Below are 22,306 nucleotides of genomic sequence, written 5' to 3' on the forward strand. Positions count from 1 at the left end.
CTTCCTTCCCCCAACTACCATGATCCGAATTCTACCTTGCAGGACTGGATAGGGCAGAGGTTGTATGTACACTGGTGCATATGGGAGCTGGAGACACAGGGAATCCAGGGTGGATGATACCTTCAGGACCAGGGGTCTGAGGGGTGATACTAGGAGAGTGAGGGTGAGTGGGTTGGAAAGGGGGAACCGATTACAAGGATCCACATGTGACCTCCTCCCTGGGAGATGGACGGCAGAGAAAGGGAGGAAGGGAGCCTCCGGATAGGGAAAGATATGACAAAATAACAATCTATAAATTATCAAAGGCTCATGAGGGAGGGGGGACCGGGGAGGGAGGGGGAAAAAAAGAGGACCTGATGCAAAGGGCTTAAGTGGAGAGCAAATGCTTTGAAAATGATTAGGGCAAAGAATGTAGGGGTGTGCTTTATACAATTTATGTATGTATTTGTATGGATTGTGATAAGAGTTGTATGAGCCCCTAATAAAATGTAAAAAAAAATGTCTTTTGCCTCCTTTCCTCCTCTATTTCCCTTTACTTTCCTCCTGTCCCACTATGATGTTTGACCTTCATTTGGCTCTCAGTAATTCCTCTTTCAGCTACATTGCACTTGATCTAACCCCACCAGGCATTCTACACCTTCCTCTCCATCAATTTTAGATCTCTTGTTGTTCCCTGTCCGTGGGTCTGTTGGCTCCCCTCCCCCTTCCCTAGCTCTCCCTTTCTCTTATCCCCTGGAACCGTTGGTCCCATTTTCTTCTCAGGATTGTAGGATTTGAATTTTTCTAATATGGTTATAAAGTTCTTTCCTGTTGTTTTGTTTATATAGTGGATAACATTGATTGTTTTTCTAATATGTAACCATCATTGCACCCTTGTTATGAATTCATGTTGGTCATGATGATTTACTTTACTGAGATATTTATTGTTGGCTTTATTAGGTAGGGTTTTGTTGAGATATTTTTACATTTATGTTCATAAGGGATATTGCTGTATTATTTTCTTTCCTGGCTATGTTTCTGTCTGATTTGGGTATAATGATTTTACAAGTTTCATAAAATGAATTTGGGGACTTTCCATTTTTATTATGTCCTACAATGGTTTGAATAAAATTGGTGTCAACTCTTCTTTGAATGTATTGGGAGTTTTTAATTGCATGACTTGTTTCTCTTTTCAATATGTATGTTTACTTTTCCTGCTTCAGTGTGTTCGTGTATGATAGATGGTGGTGTTGTTGCTGTTATTGGAAGGTGCTGTGGAGTTATTCCAACTCAGTGTTCCTATGGACAATAGAGCAAAACCCTGCCCCATACTGTGCAGTCCTCACTATTGTTCTTATCTTTGAGCCCAGTGATGCAGCTACTGTGTCAATCCATCTTGTTGAAGGTTTTCCTCGGTTCTAAAACCCGGTACTTTTATCATGCGTGGGACACGTCTCCAAGGTCTGTCTCCCTGGACAACATGTCCAAAGTACATTAAACCAAGTCTCGTCATTTTCTGCTACAGAGCCTTCTGGATGCACTTTTTCTAAGACAATTTTTGTTTTCAGTTCCTCTTTTTAAGTAACTTATTTTTCCTCAATTGCTGTCAGGATTCCTGTCATTTGTAACTTTCATCATGATATGTCATGATTATTTTATTTCTCTCAGCCCTGCTTTTGGTTTGTTTAGCTTCATGAGTACATTTTTTACCATGTCATGATATATTAAGGAAGTTTCCTTCTCTCTGCTCTTTTGATTGTTTTGTTTGTTTCTTCCTGTTTTTTTGTCCAATCACACATAATGTACTTGATGTTGTCCCACAGAATTCTGTGATTTTCTCTAGATTTTCTTGTCTATTTTAAAAATTATTCCTTTACCAAATTAGGTTGAGAGATTTTCTTTAATCTCACTGATGAACTCTCTCTGATTCAATTCTAGTCCATTTGCTCTTTTTTAAAATTAAAAGATCATACTACTGGGGACTCAGTTAGTTTATTGTGCCAACCTGGCCGATAAACACATGTGGGGTTAATTGAAGGGCAGAGGGATAAATGGCTCAGTGAGCCTCACCTTTCTAGTTCTCGGGTCTCTTGCTTTGTGGTCACACCAGGGTGCAACTGCTTTCGCAGTTCCCTGCTTCAGCTTGCAAGACAGACTTCCTGCAAGACATCCCCAGGGAGAAGCCACATGAACGTACCCCGATGCAGCCCTGGGTGCTGGAGCACCCACGTGGAGACCCCTGCCAGCGCTGAGATGCTTACATATTCATTGACTCAGCTTTCCTCTGCAGTCGACATCATTGTGTCTGTTTTGTGAGATGGAGCAGGACTTTGTGGACTGTTATTGGACTAATGGGTTAATGTTGGACTTGTGGGCTTGGGCAGCACTGGGTTGGGATATTTTCTTGATGCGCACTTAACCTTTACATACAACTCTCTCTTATACACAAGTTGCTGTAGATTTACTTCTCCAAAGTACCTAGACTAATAAAGGGGCTCTTAGAGCTCTTATAACAATCAATACATCAATTGTATCAAGCATATTTGTACATATGTTGCCAAGATTATTTTCTAAACATTTACTTTCTATTTGAGCCCTTACTATTAGACCCCAAGGACTCTCAAGGGGCAGGATTGTACTAGGAGGCCAAGAGGTGCAGTCCTTATGCCCTTGTGATGATACTGGCCTTGCTGTGCCCCAGGGTCAGTTAGCCCCTAGGGCAAGGCAGGGCATGAAGTGAGACCAGTGTTAAGAGCTCCGCTGGTGTAGGCAGTCCCCAAAGGAGAGAGGGCCACCGTTGATCCCAAACCCTAGCGAGGTGATCTCCTGGCTGTCTTTTCAGGCAAGTGGGGGAGATATGTCAGTTACGTGGGCGCTGACAGAAAATGAACCAGCCATGTGATGGACATGGGGCTTAGAGGAGCCAGCAGAGAGCAGGCTGCCACGGTCAGGCCTTATCAGGGGTTTAGAGGCCAGGGTCAAAATATCAGTCCCTCTTTTTCCCCTCCCTCCCCACCCCACCTTGACCCCTTGATAAATTATAAATTATTATTATTTTCATATCTTAACCAACCACTCTCTCCCGTCACCCTTGGTTTCTGTTGATCGTCCCCCTGGGGTGGGGGTGTGGTTATGTGTCAATCATTGGAGTCACCTTTCTCCTGCCCTCCTGGTATCACTACTTCCATTGTTATTCCTTGATTCAGTGTGTGTCTCGAGCTCTTATCTGTATCTGTGTACATGTTCTGGTCTAGCCCGCAGTGAAAGGCAGGACTGGAGTCATGGTAGTGGGGGGTGAGGAACCTCAAGGAACCAGAGGAATATTGTATATTTCATTGGTGTTATACTGCATCCTAGTTGACTCATCCCTTGTGACCCTTTTGCAAGGAGATGTTCCATTATCTACAGATGGATTTGGGGGGGGGGTGTGGGGTGTGTGTGTGTGTGTGTTTTGGGTCTTCTGATGCCTGTTACCTGATCCCATCTCATGATCACACAGGCTGGTGTGCTTCTTCCATGTGGGTTTGTTTATCAGCTAGACAGCTGCTTGTTTAACCTCAAGCCTTTTAGATCCCAGATGCTATATCTTTTGATAGAAGAGGTACCATCAGCTTTCTTTTTTTTTTTTAATATTAGCATGGTGTGTTTTATTTTTGCAGTACTTTCACATATCCTGCTCCAATTAGTGATACTTATTTTCCCCAGAGATAAAGAAAACAAGGGAATGGGTTATTAAGCTAAACAGAAATAAGGTATGAATAGCAAACTAGTAAATGTACAAGTAATTTTCTCACATAACACTTGATCACTAGAGTATGAATAGCAGCTTCTCCAACTCTGACACCAAGCGATTACATTTAATGCGATGGAAAGTTAATGTCCAAGCCTGGGTGAGCAGCATCTGACACTTGTCAGAGCCAGTCTTAGTTTTCTGTTGTTGTTGTGGTCGGGTGCTGTCGAACCAGCTCCACCTCACAGTGACCCTCTAGACAAGAGAGCACACCCCATCCAGTCCTGAACCATCCCCAGTATCGCTCTATTTTTGCATCATTGTTGCAGGCAATCCATCAGCTTTCTTTACCACATTTGCTTGTGCACCCATTTTGTCTTCACCGATCATGCCAGGAGGGTGAGCATCACAACATGCCAGGTTCTTAGAACAAAGTATTCTTGTATTGAAGGCAGGCCCTGAGCAGAGACCTAACGTCCATCTACTACATCAATGTCTTGCCATATATGATGTACATAGACCAATACCTCTATTTTTATGAATTAATGTATTTACATAGGTACACACTTATGCTTATACCTCTATCTATAGCTTTGCTTCCTAGATCTTTCCTGTTTCTTTTTACCTTTCTTCTACCTCACCATCACACTCACCCTTCTTCCACCTTAGTAGTTCTTCTCAGCTAAATTGCTGTTACCCCAACACCACCAGGATCTCTATGTCCTACTCATTGTTGATTTTAATTCCTTAGTTATTCCCGTCTTTGGCATTGTTTGCTTACCACTCCCTTCCCCTGCCTCCTTCTACTCGCAAAGTCCTTTGCTCTTCTAATGCGTTATCTGTTTCTCTCATCTTAGTATTAATCTTCTGAATTTCTCTTTGCTGTGGTGTACGGTTTCTAGTTTCAATTGATGTGTTATTTTAGTGCTTTCCTGAATTACTCTAGTGTGTGTGTGTGTGTTCAGTTTTTCTTTAGCTTCGCAATCTTTCCTTTCTCCCGGTTCATTGATAGTATAAAAGTATAATTTTTAATAGTTTATCAGGTAATTTCAATGCCTTTTCTTCCTGAAAAAAGGTCTTCTAGCTCTATATTGGTCATGTGCTTCAGCTGTTCTGTCTTGTTTCTTCATATAAACTTAAATTGTCTTTGCCACTGAGATGTTGTAGTATTAGTGTTTTTGTGTTTAATTGATCTTAGTATCTTGAGACTGCAGACACTCCACCTATCTACTGGTTGTTGTAAAGGATAATTTGAGAATGTGTGTAGTACTGTTTGTTGTTATTATAGCACAGTTAGCAATGGTTTGTTTGGTGGTCTCACTTACGTAAAGATGATCAGGTGGTACAGGAGTATGTAGTGTCTGTCACTGTATAGGTATGACTACAGTCATAGAGGTGGCTAGGCCTGCGATTGCTGTCCACTGTCAGGTAGAACAGGAAGGGACAAAATAAATTGCCAACGAAGAAATAATTTTTGAAAAAGAAACCAGCAAGAGACAGCGGACAAACAAGAGCAAGTGAAAGGAATTTAATAACTAGAAGTGTGTGTGTGTGTGTGTGTGTGTGTGTGTGTGTGTGTGTGTGTGTGTGTCAAAAACCAAGGTAGAGAAAAATAAAAGAGAAGCTAATCAAAACATAAAAAAGGAAAGGAAGGGAACTGGAAAAGTAAATTAAAATGGAAAGAATAGAAGTAGAAGCAGAAATAAAGAAGAAAGCAGAGTGCAGAAGTGATTAAAATAAATAAAAGGAAGTGAAGGAAAAGGAAAAACAAAGAGAAAACTTGGGGTGAGGACCTTTTTGTATAGGTCACAGCCTCTAGGGGGTTGAATATTGATTCCAGATGGAGCTTGGCAGGCCTATCTGTTTTCTGTGGTCCACGCACCTGATCCAGTAGGGCGTTTTTACAGCTTAGGTGATAGCTGAGGGGATTCTTTCTGGTAGAGAAGCAGCTGGGTCAGAATGGCTAATCATGGGGGAACTTTCCACGTGTCCAAGAGCAGCGAGGGATCCAGCATTGTATTTTTTGCTAGTGCTTTGAGGAGAATCTCAAGCATTTCTGGGCATGGGGGTGATAATCCATCTCTAGGCATGGGGATGTTAAACCATGAGGGCATAGCTTTGTCTTCAAGCAGAAATGGACTTACAAGGATATCTCTGTCTGGTGTATGGGTGAAGGTAGGGGCTGGCAATTGTGATATCAGGAGGGTGTGGGAAACAAGTGAGGATCCTTTCTTAGTGCCAGCTACCAATGTGCCAGGCTTCTGTCTGGATGGAATGCGTCAGGCTAGCTGACAATTCACCTGTCTGTTCTTGCACCACTTTTGTTTCCCTTCATCTTCTAGTTAGTTTTCAGTCCACTTTTCTATAATTTCTTCTGAAGCTCAAGGTTCCAAGATTACCTAGTTTTACTAGATCTCTTGTATCTTTGTTGTAAGTTGTCTGTATAGTTATTCATTATACCTGATGTCCTTAATTCATAAGTTCTTCTTTTTTAAAAAAAAATATATACTAGTTACACTCCTGGAAAATTCAGGGTTTATTAAAGTTGGGCAAAAAACCACTTCAGTGTTTACAAGTTTCTTATTGAATTTAATTTAAACTATACAATTCATTTAAGTAATTCTGATTAAAATACCAATAGCTTTAACAAAATTTGAATAAAGCAATAAATATAGTAAAGTTAACTTAATTCCTTATTAACTACTTGTTGCTGTTGAGTTGATTATGATCTATCACTGTTGGAATTTTAAAATAAGCTATTAGTTTGTTTTTTATTGATGTAAAATATAATCCAAGAGGTTATTTTCCAATAATTTCTTTTCTGTGTCCCTTTTTTTCCTCAGCATTTTTTACCTCGTTGGAAGTGTGAACAGTTAATCAGACAAGGAATTCTGGAACATGTGCTGTCATAGCTTCACATTTAGACAGAGTCCAGCTCTTGGAGACATCTGTACATCTTTCCATCTACCTGACACCACTGTTTAATTGTTAAAATTACAGGCATTCTTTATGTAAAACCAGAATTACTTGACTACATAGTTTTAGTGCTCATTTCTAAGAATTTATTAGAATCCTAAGAATTCTCATCCTTGCAGTAATCTCTATCCATATATATAACATTTTATATTAGTGGTTTGTTAATTACCTTTGAGTCTTTTTCCTCTTTTCCCCCCAAACACAGTTGCATTTGGCTGTACAAGAAGAAGGCAGGCCCTCATGGGTCTTACATTCGGCAGGGATGCTGTAGCATTCCTGGTGAAGCCAAGAAGCCCAAGATTCTTGAATATTTATTAATGTTTCACACAAGCAAGTTACGATGATGTGTAAGACCTCTTGCTATATTTAATGTGTAACCACAATTGTTTATCATCTGATTTGCGAAGGCAGACAGTAATGGCTAGCCTGGCACATGACTATCAATAAACTTGTGCATCAGCAACAACTAAATGCCATAAGCAAGGTAGCTTAAAACAAAGGGAAGTTTATTCTCGGTTCTGGAGGCCAGAAATCTGAAGGCAAGTGTTGACAGCACCTTGTTCTCTCTCTGAAATAAGGGAGGTCCGTATATCGTTTTTCTCAGCTTTTGGGAACTGCCAGCAATTCTTAGAGTTGCTTAGCTTGTAGTCAATCATTCATTATCTATTTACTTGTGTTTTTGGATTCAAATGCCTTTTAAAGATACCAATCACCATTTTGAAATAACAGTGAAAGCAAATAATAATTTATAAGTGTATGTATATATATAGGTAGATATGAGTTGAACCGGTGGTCTGTGGGAGTATACCTGTGTGGCAGGGACTATTTTGATATACTTATTTGTACTGTAAATATGTCAATATGTCCACGTATGTGATAGAGCATACAGGGTACAAAGTTATGAAAACTTATTCATATCCAAAAACACCTTCAAGTTCTGAGGCACTGGACTGGAAGGGTAAAGACCATAGTTTGGAGACTGTCTAGGGCAATTGGTGTAACAGTCTTTAAACCGAATGTTTTGCATTTTATTTGGATGAGTAGCAGTTACAGGGAGTCTTATAAGCTTGCGTGGTGACCAGTTAAGTTCCAACTGTTAGTCTCTTTCCATTTGGAAAAGAGTTGAAATCAAAGACCCAAACAATTAGGTTAAAGAACTATTGGACCACATGAACTCCTACCTCCTGAGGGGTACCAACTCCCACAATCAAACGGGTCCAGTTGTGTAATTGAGGGGTAAAATTAAAGAGACAACAGACAAAATAAAGTATACAATTGCTCACCTTCAGGACGGCCATGATCTCAACAGCCAGGTCCACACACAGAGAGAAAATGTATCATATTTCTAATCATTCTGTATATACATTTTGAGGACATTCAAGCCCCCTAGTGACAGGTAACCATATGCGTAACAGGAAGGGGCTGTACAATAGGTTTATGCGTGACAGGAAGGGGACGAGCTAGGAATGCACACACAATAGGAAGGGGGAAACACTGGGGATACACCTGTGACAAGATACCCTCTAAGCAGCTGACCTCCAAGTGTACAGTCATTTACCATGTGTCATAATAAGGTTGTGACAACCTGGGGAAAACCTTTCTGTATCCCACAACCTCTCTAACCTTAAGACGAGGAGAACTGGAAGGTTCCTGGCTACCACTCTAGTAAAAATCGAAGATCCTGAACAGAGTAGGAGAGAAAAGACCAGCTTCACTGGTCTGATAAAGACAGGTAGAGAATCCCCTCTCCCCCTAAGACTATAACCCTTAAACATCCGTCAAACCTGAAAATGAACCTATTCCCAGAGATCATTTTTATGCCATACTGGACAGACCTGTAAAATAGTAACACTTGTGAGGACTCATGAGAACAAAGTATACTGACAATCATATGAGAAGAAATGTTGCTAAAAGCCAAGTTCAGAAGGCAGGAAGAGGGTGAAATGGGAACCCAAAAAGGATGTTTAAGGGATTACAACTAATGTCACAAAAGAAACAAATTAAGAATTGTTGAATGCGAAACTAATTCTGTAAACAGGTACAATGATGAAGTGTTCTTTAATTAAATAAAAACTTAGTATTAGATTGTTGTTGCTGTGCATGTTGGGTGCTGTTTAAGATTTTCAACTCAGCAACCCCATAAGTGTTTGTTGGGGCTGTAGTTTTGGTCATCTCTACTATATTTTAAATTATGAAATGATGAAATGTTAAGTAAGTGAGTAAAGCTTTTCCAAAAAGTCATGTGGAAATAGAACTAAAAGATAATCAAGAAGGACTTCTGCCAAGATTAAATAGACACCGAGAGATTGAGACAGAGTCACAGAACAGAGGCAGGGTTCAGACAAAAATGAGTGAAAGAGAAAGATTTTATTGAGGGAAAAGAACTCCCAGATGGATTCCACAACCCAACAAGAATAGGTTAAGGAAGTCGCGCATGGTGCTAGGGTGGCAGGATATATACATATTATATGAGCTTAAAGGCATATGGGCCGGTAAGGGGAAGGGAGGTTCTTTGTACTGCGGCTGCAAGTTTCGGAGCAGGAGATGACCTGTCCATAAATCATCTTGTTCTCAGCAAACTTGCTTCCTGGCACGCTGGGGGGGAGTCTGTGTTCTGCCCGGGGGTAAGCTTTGTGACATGCTGGAGGCAGCTGCTTTGAAGTTCAGCAGGTCATTTGTCTTCTTGAGAGGCTGGTGCAAGGGGCTGCCTGGTCCGGACCTGGCCCAAACAGACACACTACCAAGATCCTGTACAAGAAATATGTGAAAGACCAAATAAAACACGAATGAAAATCCAGGGACCCTCAGTTTTAGAGGAGAGGATAGAGAGATTATTTGAATGCTGACTACAAGAAGCTGAATAAAATCTAAATATGAAGACACGAGACTAGTAAATTCTCAACTGACATTACAGCACATCCATTATGAAATTTGTGTTTAATGTGAAATCATCACTATAATCAACATTGGAAGATTTTCTTCTTGTACCCATTGCTGTTGAACATTATGAAGTTTTGTGAACAGGGTTTGATCAGAACAATGAGCTGACAACTGCCCCATATCAATAGCTGGCAGCCCAGGTGCCCAGCCCTCCCCCTCCCCCCACCCATTTACCATAGGAGTTCTACCTACAGGTGGGGGCCACTTTTTGACTAATGATAGTGGCCAACATCTTCTAAATCTGTTCTCAACTGCACTCCGCAGTGAACAGAGAATTATAGTCATTCCCGTTCTGTGTCACACCCATAAGGAGACAGGTGCTTAGCACCTAACAACATATAATCACCAATTAAGTACAAATAGTACCATTACAGTACACTGAAGAATTCAATTTCATTTCACCCAAAGAAACAATTCACCAAAATAAAGATCTAGAAACCCTTTCTAAGGAAGAAATGTCATGGGAACTTCCTAATAGTTAATAATTGGGCATTTTACATAGAGAATATTGCAAGGCAAACAAAACTTTGGGAAAATTCAGGGACGACTACAATAACAAAATAAATGAAACATTAGAAATTATACCAACACAGCAAATGAAAATCCAAAAGATTACAGAAGTAGGTAGCATTGAAGGTAAGTCAATGAAATGTAATCAAGAAGAAACATTCATCAAGAGAAGACCAAGCTCATTAAGCTGATCATTTTTAGGTGCTATTTAGTTGGTTCCTCATAGCAACCCAGTGTACAAAAGAGCAAAATACTACCGTCCTGTGCCTCTTCACAATTAGGTTTGAACTTGTAACCATTTTATCAGTCCATTGTGAGAATCTTTTTTACTACCCTATTTTAACAAGTCTGATGTCCAACATCTTGAGACAATATGCTCAAAGTATGTGAAATGAAATCTTGTCATCTTTACCATTAAGGATCATTCTAGCTGTATTTGTTCTAGACTACTTGTTCTGCCTGTCCCTGGTCTTCTCACTGTTCTTCATCAATACCATGATTCAAATGTATCCATTCTTCTCTGGTCTTAATGCCCAAATGCCACACTCTCTTGGGTCAGACAGGTCTCAGTCTCAAAGTGACTCCCTTGCTCTTCAACACTAAAATGTCTTGTGCAGCAGATTTGTCCAGTGCAATACTGTTTGTTTTCTTGACTGCTCCTTCCATGGGCATTGCTTGTCAATCCAAGCAGAATGACATTTTAGATAATATTAGTCTTTACCATAATGTTGACTACTGATTATAAGGGTTTTGGTTTCCTTTGCATTGAGTTGTATTCCATACTGAAGATTGCAACCCTTGATCTTCATCAGCAAGTGTTTCAGGTCCTCACCTGTAGCAGTTGAGGTGTCATCTGTATATTGTAAGTTGTTAATAAACACTCTCTCCAATCCTGGGCCTGTCTTCGTATGTTCTTAGATTATTACTTCACCATATATTTTGATTAAATATGGCGAAAGAAAGCAGCTCTGACATGAATATTAGCTCCTTTTAAACAGCCCCATATTGTTCTACTCCAATGAATGCCTCAAATACCACTTGGTTTGTACAGGGATGATCAAGGGTTGAGGAATTCCCATTTTTCCAAATGTGATCAATAGTTATGATCTATGTACCCTGTTACCTTTACAACGCAAGTAGCAACAGTTGTTATCTTTGTTCAGCCAAGATCCATCTCATATAATCAATGATAAATCCTTTGTTCCACATCCTCTCCTGAATCTGACTTGAATTTCTGGCAGCACTCTGTTGATTGTAACCATTGATGAATTTTTTTCAGCAAAAGTTGATTTAACAGATATTAATATAAGAAGTTTGATAACTTCTGCAGTCTGTTGTGTCACCTTTCTTTGACGTAGGCACAGATTTTCAGTTGGCCTTGTAACCTTGTGCCAAATTTCTTAGGCATAGACGAGCCTGTATATTACTTCGCTGAAGAAACATTTCCATTGACCAATTGCAGGAACTTTATTTTTTGCGAATGCCTTTGATAGGGCTTGGACTTCTTCCTTCAATACCATTGGTTTGTGATCAGAAGTTACCTCTTAAAATAGCTGAATGTACTTTTCAGTACAGTGAGTGTTCTTCCCATCATCTTTGGGTACTTCCTGCTTTGTTCAATATTTTGCCCATAGGAATCCTTAATGTTTAACTCAATGCTTGGATTTTTTTTTTTCAGTCCTTCAGCATGAGATATGTTGAGTGTGTTCTTCCTTTTTGGTTTTCTAACTTCAAGTCTGCATATTTGATACTTTGTCTCATTAATCTGCCCTTTGTGATTTTCTGTGAACTTCATTTCTTAAATTTATTACAGTTGATCTATGATCAACTGCAAGTTTTAGGGTCTCTTCTGATATCTGCTTTATTTTCTTTTTATTGGCATATTGCTTTCTTATTATATAACCTTGTCATTTATTTCATCCCACAGCATATCAGTTGTCATCAGTGTTGTTAATATTTAATGCTGTTCTTGATGTGTCTATAAAATTGAGGTGGGATATATGCAAGGTCATATTGGGGCTTTTGTGGGCATGTTTTAATTTTCAACATCAACCTGAACTTTTATGTGAGCAATTGATGTTCTGTTTCACAGTCAGCCTTTTGGCTGCTATTACTGAGCTTCTCTGTCATCTCTTCCCATGGAGGTAGTCAGTATGAGACCTATCTATACATTCTGTATGCTGTCTATCCAAGTACACATTATGTTGTTGAAAAAGGTATTGCATTTAAGTCCATCTCAGAAAATTCTATCATGCAATCAGCAACTTTTGTTTCTCTGAAGCCATAGTTTCAAACTATTGTCCCTCTTTGTTCCAGCTCTCATTCCAATTATCAATAATGCATCTTGATTATATTTGTGATCAGTTCAGACTGAAGTTGGTAGAATTCAATTTCTTTATTCTTAAATTAGAATAATAGTCATACTAATTGGGCTTCCTTGTAGGTATATAGATATTTTCATATTACAGAAAGCATTGTACTTTAAGTTTTGAAATTCTCTTTAATCCACATTCACACAATTCAATAGTTCAGTCATATCAAGAAGAATTGTACAATCATTACCACAATTTCAGAATATTTTCTCTATACCCCCCCACTCCCATGGTTAAATCATCTTTAAATTGAGTTGTATAATCACCTTGAGTCCTAGTACTCACTCCCCCTCCCACCTTCATTGTTTACTCCTGAAATAGCCTCACCCTCCCCAATCCCTGCTCACCCACCCCTATATCTCCTAGAAACCCTTTCATCAGTTAACTATATTTATCCACTGCTGTGCTTCAACTGGTAAATCCAACAGAAATAATAACAAAAAATAAAATGATATGGATAAGACAATAATATATAAAGACAAATAAAAAGCACCACCATCATTTTTTTTTTTCCTAACCCACCACCATCAATATTTTAAAGGCCAGGGAAGAAGTTTTTATCATGGAGTAAGCAAGAGATCCTTACACCTAGAACAAATTCAGGATGGATCTAGAAGGTCAACTGATCAAATCCCAAGTTTGATCCAGCATAATCAGGATGACAATGATTTTTGTTTGGTAGTAAGTATTTCAGACCTTTGCCTGTAACTAGAGATCTGCCAGTGGCTTAATTTGTCTTGATATTCTGCAGATGGATTTTGGGCTCCCACTGTCCTCCATAGCCTTCCACAAATTGGGTGTTCATAATTTTAGGTCTGATATTACTTCTTTCATCATATTTGAGTTTATTGTCATCTTTGACTCATACGAGCTGGTTTTCTTCCATGTTGGCTTAGTGGACTCCTTACTTAGATGGCTTTTTATTTGAATACACACCTTAAAACCACAAACACGATTCCACTTGAGAGCCAGGCACCATCTGCTTTCTCACCACAATGCGTAGGACACTCTTCAGTGATCTTTTCATGTGAGTGAGTATTGAGCAGGGCCATGTTTTCAGAACTGACTATTCTTGGGCTGGAGCTAGAGTTCATTTGGGGCCCATAATCTAGCTGCTTCTCCCGGGGATATTCATGACTCAGGTTTACTGTGGTGGTTGTGTGTGTTAGTCCAGGTAGAGAGATCCAGGGAGACACTCGTGTATAAAAAAGAACTTTATATAAAAGAGCAACTGTATATTGAGAAAACATCCCTGCCCAGTCCAGATCAAGTCCATAAGTCTGATATTAGTCCATATGTCCAATACCAGTCTATAAATTCCTCTTCAGACTCAAGCAACACATGCAATGATGTTGAATGAGGAAAATCACAGGCCAGTGGGTGAAAAATCCGGATCCAGTGGTGGTGGAAGCATCTGAGCGATGTCATGGGTCTCCATATGACTCCTCCATCTCCAGGGCCCTGGCTCCATCAGTGTAGCTCCCAGTGGCTTGTCAACAGGAATGTCTCACAGGGAGACAAACAGAGTGAATCAGATACAGAAAACCTTAAGAGTAGAAACAACATTGTCAGAGATGGTGCCAGAAGATGAGCCTTCAGTCCAGAAGACACTCAGTATGACTCCAGGAGAACTGCCTTCACAAAGTAGAGTCTATTGTGATGTGGGTGGAATACACCCTACATGAGTAAAGCCTTCAGGACCTTCATTTACTGATGGGACATGACTCAAAAGGAGAAGAGATAGCTGAAAACACCAATTACCATATATGTTGAGTGTAAGCCACGTTTTTTGTTTTTTAATTTTAACAATTTATTAGGGGCTCATACAATTCTTATCACAGTTCATACATATACATAAATCAATTGTATAAAGCACATCTATACAGTCTTTGCCCTAATCATTTTTTCTCCTCTTTTCTTTTTTTACATTTTATTAGGGACTCATACAACTCTTATCACCATCCATACATATACATACATCAATTGTATAAAGCACATCCATACATTCCCTGCCCCAATCATTCTCAAGGCATTTGCTCTCCACTTAAGCCCCTTGCATCAGGTCTTCTTTTTTTTTCCCCCTCCCTCCCCTTTCTCCCCTCCCTCATGTGCCCTTGGTAATTTATACATCGTTATTTTGTCATATCTTGCCCTATCCGGAGTCTCCCTTCCCCCCTTCTCTGCTGTCCCTCTCCCAGGGAAGAGGTCATATGTGGATCCTTGTAATCAGTTCCCCCTTTCCAACCCACTCACCCTCCACTCTCCCAGCATCGTCCCTCACACCCTTGGTCCTGAAGGTATCATCCACCCTGGATTCCCTGTACCTCCAGCCCTCATATGTACCAGTGTACAGCCTCTGTCCTATCCAGGCCTGCAAGTTAGAATTTGGATCATGGTAGTTGGGGGGGGGGAAGCATCCAGGATCTGGGGGAAAGCTGTGTTCTTCATCGGTACTACCTCGCACCCTAATTAACCCATCTCCTCTCCTAAACGCCTCTATGAGGGGATCTCCATTGGCCGACACTTGGGCCTTGGGTCTCCACTCTGCACTTCCCCCTTCATTTAATATGGCATATATATACATATACATATACACATATATACACATACATACACACACTTATATCGTAGTTTGTTTTTTTTTGCATGATGCCTTATACCTGGTCCCTTGGCACCTCGTGATCGCACTGGCCGGTGTGCTTCTTCCATGTGGGTAAGGCACGTTTTTCAGCACATTTTAATGTAATTTTTGTGTTAAAATTAGGTGCTTCAGCAGATATTCAGGTCATATACTTGAGTATATACAGTAATGGAACTTAGAATGTAGGGATTTAGGAAAATTGAGAGTTGTAAAAAATGAAATGGAAGATAGAAATAGATATTCGTGGTGTTAGTGAACCAAAATGGACTAGCATTGGCCATTCTGAATCTAAATGTAGCTTGCTGAGAATGATAGATTCAAGAGGAATAGTGTTTCATGCATTGTCAAAAAGGACATTTCAAGATCTAGAGAATAATGCTGTCTGTGATGCAAAATCTATCCTCATATAAGGAAATCCAAACAATTGTGATTATTCAAATTTACATACCAACCATTCAAGCTAGTGATACAGAAATTGAAAATTTCTACCTATGTACCTATGTCTCCATTCTGTAATTTATCAAACATGGGAATACTGCATAGTTTAAAATCATGAAAGGTGTTAGTCAGGTTTATATTGTCTTACCATACTTACTCAATCTGTATGATTAGCTCGATTATATGAAGAATGTGACACCAGAATCGGAGGAAGGCATATTAACAAACTGCAATATGCGGATGTCACAACCTTGCTTGCTGAAAATGAAGAGAAATGGAAGCACTTGCTGATGAAGGTCAAGGATTGCAGCCTTCAGTATGGGTTACTACTCTATAAGGTAAACCAAAATACAACTGGACCAGTAGGTAACAGCATGATAAATGGAGAAAAGGTTGAAGTTGTCAAGGATTTTGTCTTGATTGGATCCACAATCAATGCTCATGGATGCAGCAGTCAAAGAAATCAGAAGACATGTATTTGGGTAACAATATTTTGAGTACCAAGTTGCGCCTGACCATGCCGTGGCATTTTTTTTTCTTTTTTTACATTTTATTAGGGACTCATACAACTCTTATCACCATCCATACATATACATACATCAATTGTATAAAGCACATCCATACATTCCCTGCCCCAATCATTCTCAAGGCATTTGCTCTCCACTTAAGCCCCTTGCATCAGGTCCTCTTTTTTTTTCCCCACTCCCTCCCTTTTCTCCCCTCCCTCATGTGCCCTTGGTAATTTATACATCGTTATGTTGTCATATCTTGCCCTATCAGGAGTCTCCCTTCCCCACTTCTCTGCTGTCCCTCTCCCAGGGAAGAGGTCACATGTGGATGCTTGTAATCAGTTCCCCCTTTCCAACCCACTCACCCTCCACTCTCCCAGCATCTTCCCTCACACCCTTGGTCCTGAAGGTATCATCCACCCTGGATTCCCTGTGCCTCCAGCCCTCATATGTACCAGTGTACAGCCTCTGTCCTATCCAGGCCTGCAAGGTAGAATTCGGATCATGGTAGTTGGGGTGAGGAAGCATCCAGGATCTGGGGGAAAGCTGTGTTCTTCATCGGTACTACCTCACACCCTAATTAAACCATCTCCTCGCCTAAATGCCTCTAGAGGGGATCTCCATTGGCCGACCCTTGGGCCTTGGGTCTCCACTCTGCACTTCCCCCTTCATTTAATATGGCATATATATACATATATACACATATATATACACATATATACACATACATACACACACTTACATCTTTTTTTTTGCTTTTTTTAAAAATTTTTTTATTTTAACAATTTATTGGGGCTGATACAATTCTTTTCACAGTTCATACATATACATACATCAATTGTATAAAGCACATCTGTACAGTCTTTGCCCTAATCATTTTTTTCTCTTTTCTTCTTTTACATTTTATTAGGGACTCAAGCAACTCTTACCACAATCCATACATATACATACATCAATTGTATAAAGCACATCCATACATTCCCTGCCCCAATCATTCTCAAGGCATTTGCTCTCCACTTAAGCCCCTTGCATAAGGTCCTCTTTTTTCCACCCCCCTCCGTCCCCATTCCCCCCTCCCTCGTATGCCCTTGGTAATTTATACCTCGTTATTTTGTCATATCTTGCCCTATCCAGTCTCCCTTCCCCCCTTCTCTGCTGTCCCTCTCCCAGGGAAGAGGTCACATGTGGATCCTTGTAATCAGTTCCCCCTTTCCAACCCACTCACCCTCCACTCTCCCAGCATCTTCCCTCACACCCTTGGTCCTGAAGGTATCATCCACCCTGGATTCCCTGTACCTCCAACCCTCATATGTACCCGTGTACAGCCTCTGTCCTATCCAGCCCTGCAAGGTAGAATTCGGATCATGGTAGTTGGGGGGAGGAAGCATCCAGGATCTGGGGGAAAGCTGTGTTCTTCATCGATACTACCTCACACCCTAATTAACCCATCTCCTCTCCTAAACCCCTCTATGAGGGGATCTCCATTGGTCGACACTTGGGCCTTGGGTCTCCACTCTGCACTTCCCCCTTCATTTATTATGATATATATATATACATATATACATACATATATACATATACACATATATACACATACATACACACACTTATGTTTTTTTTTTTTTGCATGATGCCTTATACCTGGTCCCTTGGGCACCTCGGGATCGCATTGGCCGATGTGCTTCTTCCATGTGGGCTTATTTGCTTCTGAGCTAGATGGCCGCTTGTTCACCTTCAAGCCTTTAAGACCCCAGACACTATCTCTTTTGGTAGCCGGGCACCATCAGCTTTCTTCACCACATTTGCTTATGCACCCATTTGTCTTCAGCGATCCTATCATGGAGGTGTGCAGTCAATGATATGATTTTTTGTTCTTTGATGCCTGGTAACTGATCCCTTTGGGACCACTCGATCACACAGGCTGGTGTGTTCTTCCATGTGGACTTTGTTTCTTCTGAGCTAGATGGCTGCTTGTTTATCTTCAAGCCTTTAAGACCCCAGTCACTATCTCTTTTAATAGCCGGGCACCATCCGATTTCTTCACCACATTTACTTGTTCACCCACTTTGGCTCCAGTCGTTGTGTTGGGAGAGTGAGCATCATAGAGTTCCAATTTAATAAAAGAAGGTATTCATACATTGAGGGAGTGTTTGAGTAGAGGCCCAAGGTCCTTCCGCCACCTTAATACTTGACCTATAAATATAGACACATAGATCTATTTCCCCATCCTCCTATATATATTTGCATGTACCTGTCTTTGTCTAGACCTCCATGAATGCCCTTTGACTCCTAGCTCTTTCCTCCATCTCCCTTGACCTTCCTCCTGCCCTACTACCATGCTTCATCGCCACCTGGGCTAGAGTATACCTCTTCTCTAATCAACCTTACCCTTGATCATTTCCCACCAGGCCTGCCACTCCCCCTTCTCTACCATTTGGGGTCCCATGTTTTTCCCTTGTCCCTGGGTTTGTTAACACCACTTCCTTATACCCCTCTACCCCCCACCCCAAGTCCCCCCGGAACTGTCGGTCCCGTTGTTTTTCCTCCAGATAGTTCATCCAGCCTGTCCTATTCAAACAGACCTGTGGAGACACTAACATGCATGAAAACAAGACAGAGGAAAACAAAGCAACAGTATACAACCAGGCAAAAAAACAACAAAAACAAACCACTGACAAAGAACAGAACAAAACAGTTCACAAGAGAAAAGCTTGTAGTTAGTTCAGGGATCGTTTGCTGGCCCTTAGGAGCGTTTTCCAGTCCAGTCTTTTGGGGGCCATGGCATTTTTAATCATCTCATTCACATGTAAAAATTGGACATTGATTAAGGAAGATCAATGTAGAATCGATGTATTTGAATTATGGTGCTTGTGAAAAATATTGGAAGTAATTGGACTGCCAAAAAACAACAACAAATCTGTCTTGGAAGAAGTACAGCCCCAATGCTCCTTAGATACAAGGATGGCAAGATTTTGGACATTGGACAGGTTTTCAGGAGAGACCAGTCCCTGAAAGAATGCTTGTTACAGAAAAGGCACAGCAAAAAAGATGGATTGACATGACTGAAATCATAGGCTCAAAGAGAAAACGTGTGTAAGGATGACACAAGAAACAAGCACTGTTTCCTTATGTTGTCGATAGGGTCACCGAGTCTGAACTGACTGGGTGGCACCTAACAAAACAAGATTGAATATATGCCATCAGTTATATCTATTTTTTATGTTCAAATAAATCTTTATTTTTTTAAATCATTTTATTGGGGGCTCATACAACTCTTATCACAATCCATAGCACATCAATTGTGTCAAGCACATTTGTACATTCGTTGCCCACATCATTCTCAAAACATTTGCTCTCCACTTAAGCCCTTGGCATCAGCTCCTCATTCCCCCCCCCCACCCGTCGCTGCCCTCTCTCTCATTAACCCTTGGCAATGTATTATTTTGTAATATCTTGCACTGTCCAACATCGCCCTCCACCAACTTTTCTGTTGTCCATTCCCCAGGGATGAGGTTATATGTACATCCTTGTAATCGGTTTCCCCTCCCCCCCCTCCTTCCACCCTCCTGGTATCCCCACTCTCGCCACTGGTCCTGAAGGGATCATCTGTCCTGGATTCCCTGTTTTTCCAGTTCCTATCTGTACCAGTGTACATCCTCTCATCTAGCCAATTTGTAAATTAGAATTGGGATCATGATAGTGGTGGGGAAGGAAGCATTAAAGAACTAGAAGAAAGTTGTAAGTTTCATTGTTGCTACAATGCACCCTGATTGGCTGTCTCGCCCAACCCTTCTGTAAGGGGATGTCCAGTTGTCTACAGATGAGTCTCTCTTGGTTCCCTAATCTGCACCCCCCTCGTTCACAATGATAATATTTTTTGTTCTTTGATGGCTCCTACCTCATCCCTTTGACACCTCATAATCCCACAGGCTGGTGTGCTTCTTCCATGTGGGCTTTGTTGCTCCTCAGCTACATGGTCGCTTGTTTACCTTGAGCCTTTAAGACCTTAGACACTATATCTTTTGCCACCATTAGTTTTCTTCACCACATTTGCTTATGCACTCATTTGTCTTCATCGATTGTGTTGGGAAGGTGAGCATCATGGAATGCCAGTTTAATAGAACACAGTGTTGCATTGAGGCAGTACTTGAATGGAGGCCCAATGTCTATCTACTACTAAACTTTGAGGGCCCGCCAGTCCCTTCAAACCTTGTGGATCTGTGCCTACTTATCTTTATGATGCGCCTCCTGTGACCCAGCAGTGCTGAATTTCCCTCTTAGTAGCTCTCCTGGGTTGATTTCTGTGGAGTCCCTCTGGTATGTGTTACTCAGTCACCATCTTCCCTCCAAGATAGTTTTTTTAAAAAACATTTTATTAGGGGCTCATACATCCAAGATAGTTTTTATTGATTGTGTTATTAAACTTTTTTTGGTCTTCATTGCCTTTTTTCTTGACATTTTTTTTTCTTTGAGAGTGGTGTATTGAAGTCTTCTGTTCTTACTGTCGATGTGTCTTGGTCCTTTTTCAATTCTATGAGGATCTGATGTATTTCAAAGGTATTTCATTGAGTGCATAGATGACTATTAAAGTTATGGTTTTCTGAGCTATTTTTCCCTTTATCATTATGTAGTATTCAATCTTTTCTCGTTATGTTGTTTACCTTGAAGTTTATCTTCTTGGAGATTAATATTGTTACCCCTGCTGAGTTTTGTTGCTGTTTGCTGGGTATGCTTTTGTTCCACCTCTGATTTTTAATGTCTTCAAGTCTCTGTTTGTGAGGTGTTTTTCTTGTAGGCAGCATATTGATGGGGCTTGCTTTCTTATCCATTCAGCTTCTCTCTGTCTCTGTACTGGTGTATTTAGTACATTAACATTCAGTGAAATTATTGACATGTATGTGTATTTGTTTCCACCATTTTGGTTTATATATGCGTGTGTTGTGTGTTTGGATGTGTATTGTGTTCAGTTTCTTTGTTCTTCCTGTGTCGTTCCCTTGCTCTGGGTGTTGTTCTGTGTGTGCTGGTTTTTGTGAGGAATTGTCTTGAATGTTGGTTTCAGGTTTGTGTGTTGTTGCTGTTGGTTTTTTTGGCCACAGTACTTCATTGAGTATTTTTTGTAATGGTGGTCTTGCTTTTGGCTTTTCTTGTCTTGAAATAATTGTATTATACCACCATATTTAGTTGCTGAACCTTTGTGTGTAATTGATCTTTTTCTCTAGGTGCTTTTAGATTGTTTGTTGTTTCCGTTCTGATGTTCGACATCTTGACTACAATATGCCGTGGAGTTTGCCTTTTAGAATCTCTCCTGGCTGGGGTTCTTTTGGCTTCCTAAACAATCGTCTTTTTCTCTTTTAGACATTGAGCAAAGTTCTTTGGCTGGCGCTCTTGGACTATTCTCTGTGTGGATGTAACTTTGTTTGTTTCTTCCTCTTCTGGAATTCTTACAAGATGCAGGTTGTTCCTCTTAATGGTGTCCCACATTATTATCAAGCTTTTCTCAGTCTCTTTTGCATTTTTTGGTTATTTGTCCTTCCTTTTGATTGGAATCTATAGATTTGTCTTTCAGTTCACTAATTTGGGTTTCTATCTCTTCAATTCTGTATCTCTATTTTTTTTACAGCCTCCCGCTTTTCCTTTATAGCAGGGGTGTCAAACTGGCCCTGTCGGCCGCATGTAGCCCCTGAGGAGCTTTTTTTGTGGCCTGCGATGCTCTGAAATAAAATGAAAATAGAAAAAATTGTTATGAAGAAAATAGCACTTAGGGGAGATCGAGGCAATACCGTACACACAATTCCCTCGTTAACCCTTTATCTGAAGATGAGTATACATGTGGCCCAGTGCTTTCTGGGGGGCCTGTGGATGTGTATAAATGCACTGACCTAGTTCCAGTGATGATTGGAAGCGATCTGTCTGCCATTCTCAGTGTCACATAATGTAAAGAGATCCCAATAGTGAAAAGGTGAAAAATAGCACTCTGGGTTGTGCTGTTATGATCATACCTAGCAGCAGTGCTAGTGAACATTTTTAGAGGGAAACCATTACAATTGTGCATCACGTTTGTCAGCTGCCCAAATCTTGGTGTTTTTTATTAGTTACCTTGTTATATTTTCCGGTCACAACATAAGACGTAGTGAAAACTAGTAGAAGGAAAGCACTGTCAAGTTAAGGGTAAAACAATAATTTTAGTTTTATAAATACATTAAATAAAAGC

This window comes from Tenrec ecaudatus, unplaced genomic scaffold (genome assembly GCF_050624435.1).
Source record: "Tenrec ecaudatus isolate mTenEca1 unplaced genomic scaffold, mTenEca1.hap1 Scaffold_93, whole genome shotgun sequence".
Lineage (NCBI taxonomy): Eukaryota > Metazoa > Chordata > Mammalia > Afrosoricida > Tenrecidae > Tenrec > Tenrec ecaudatus.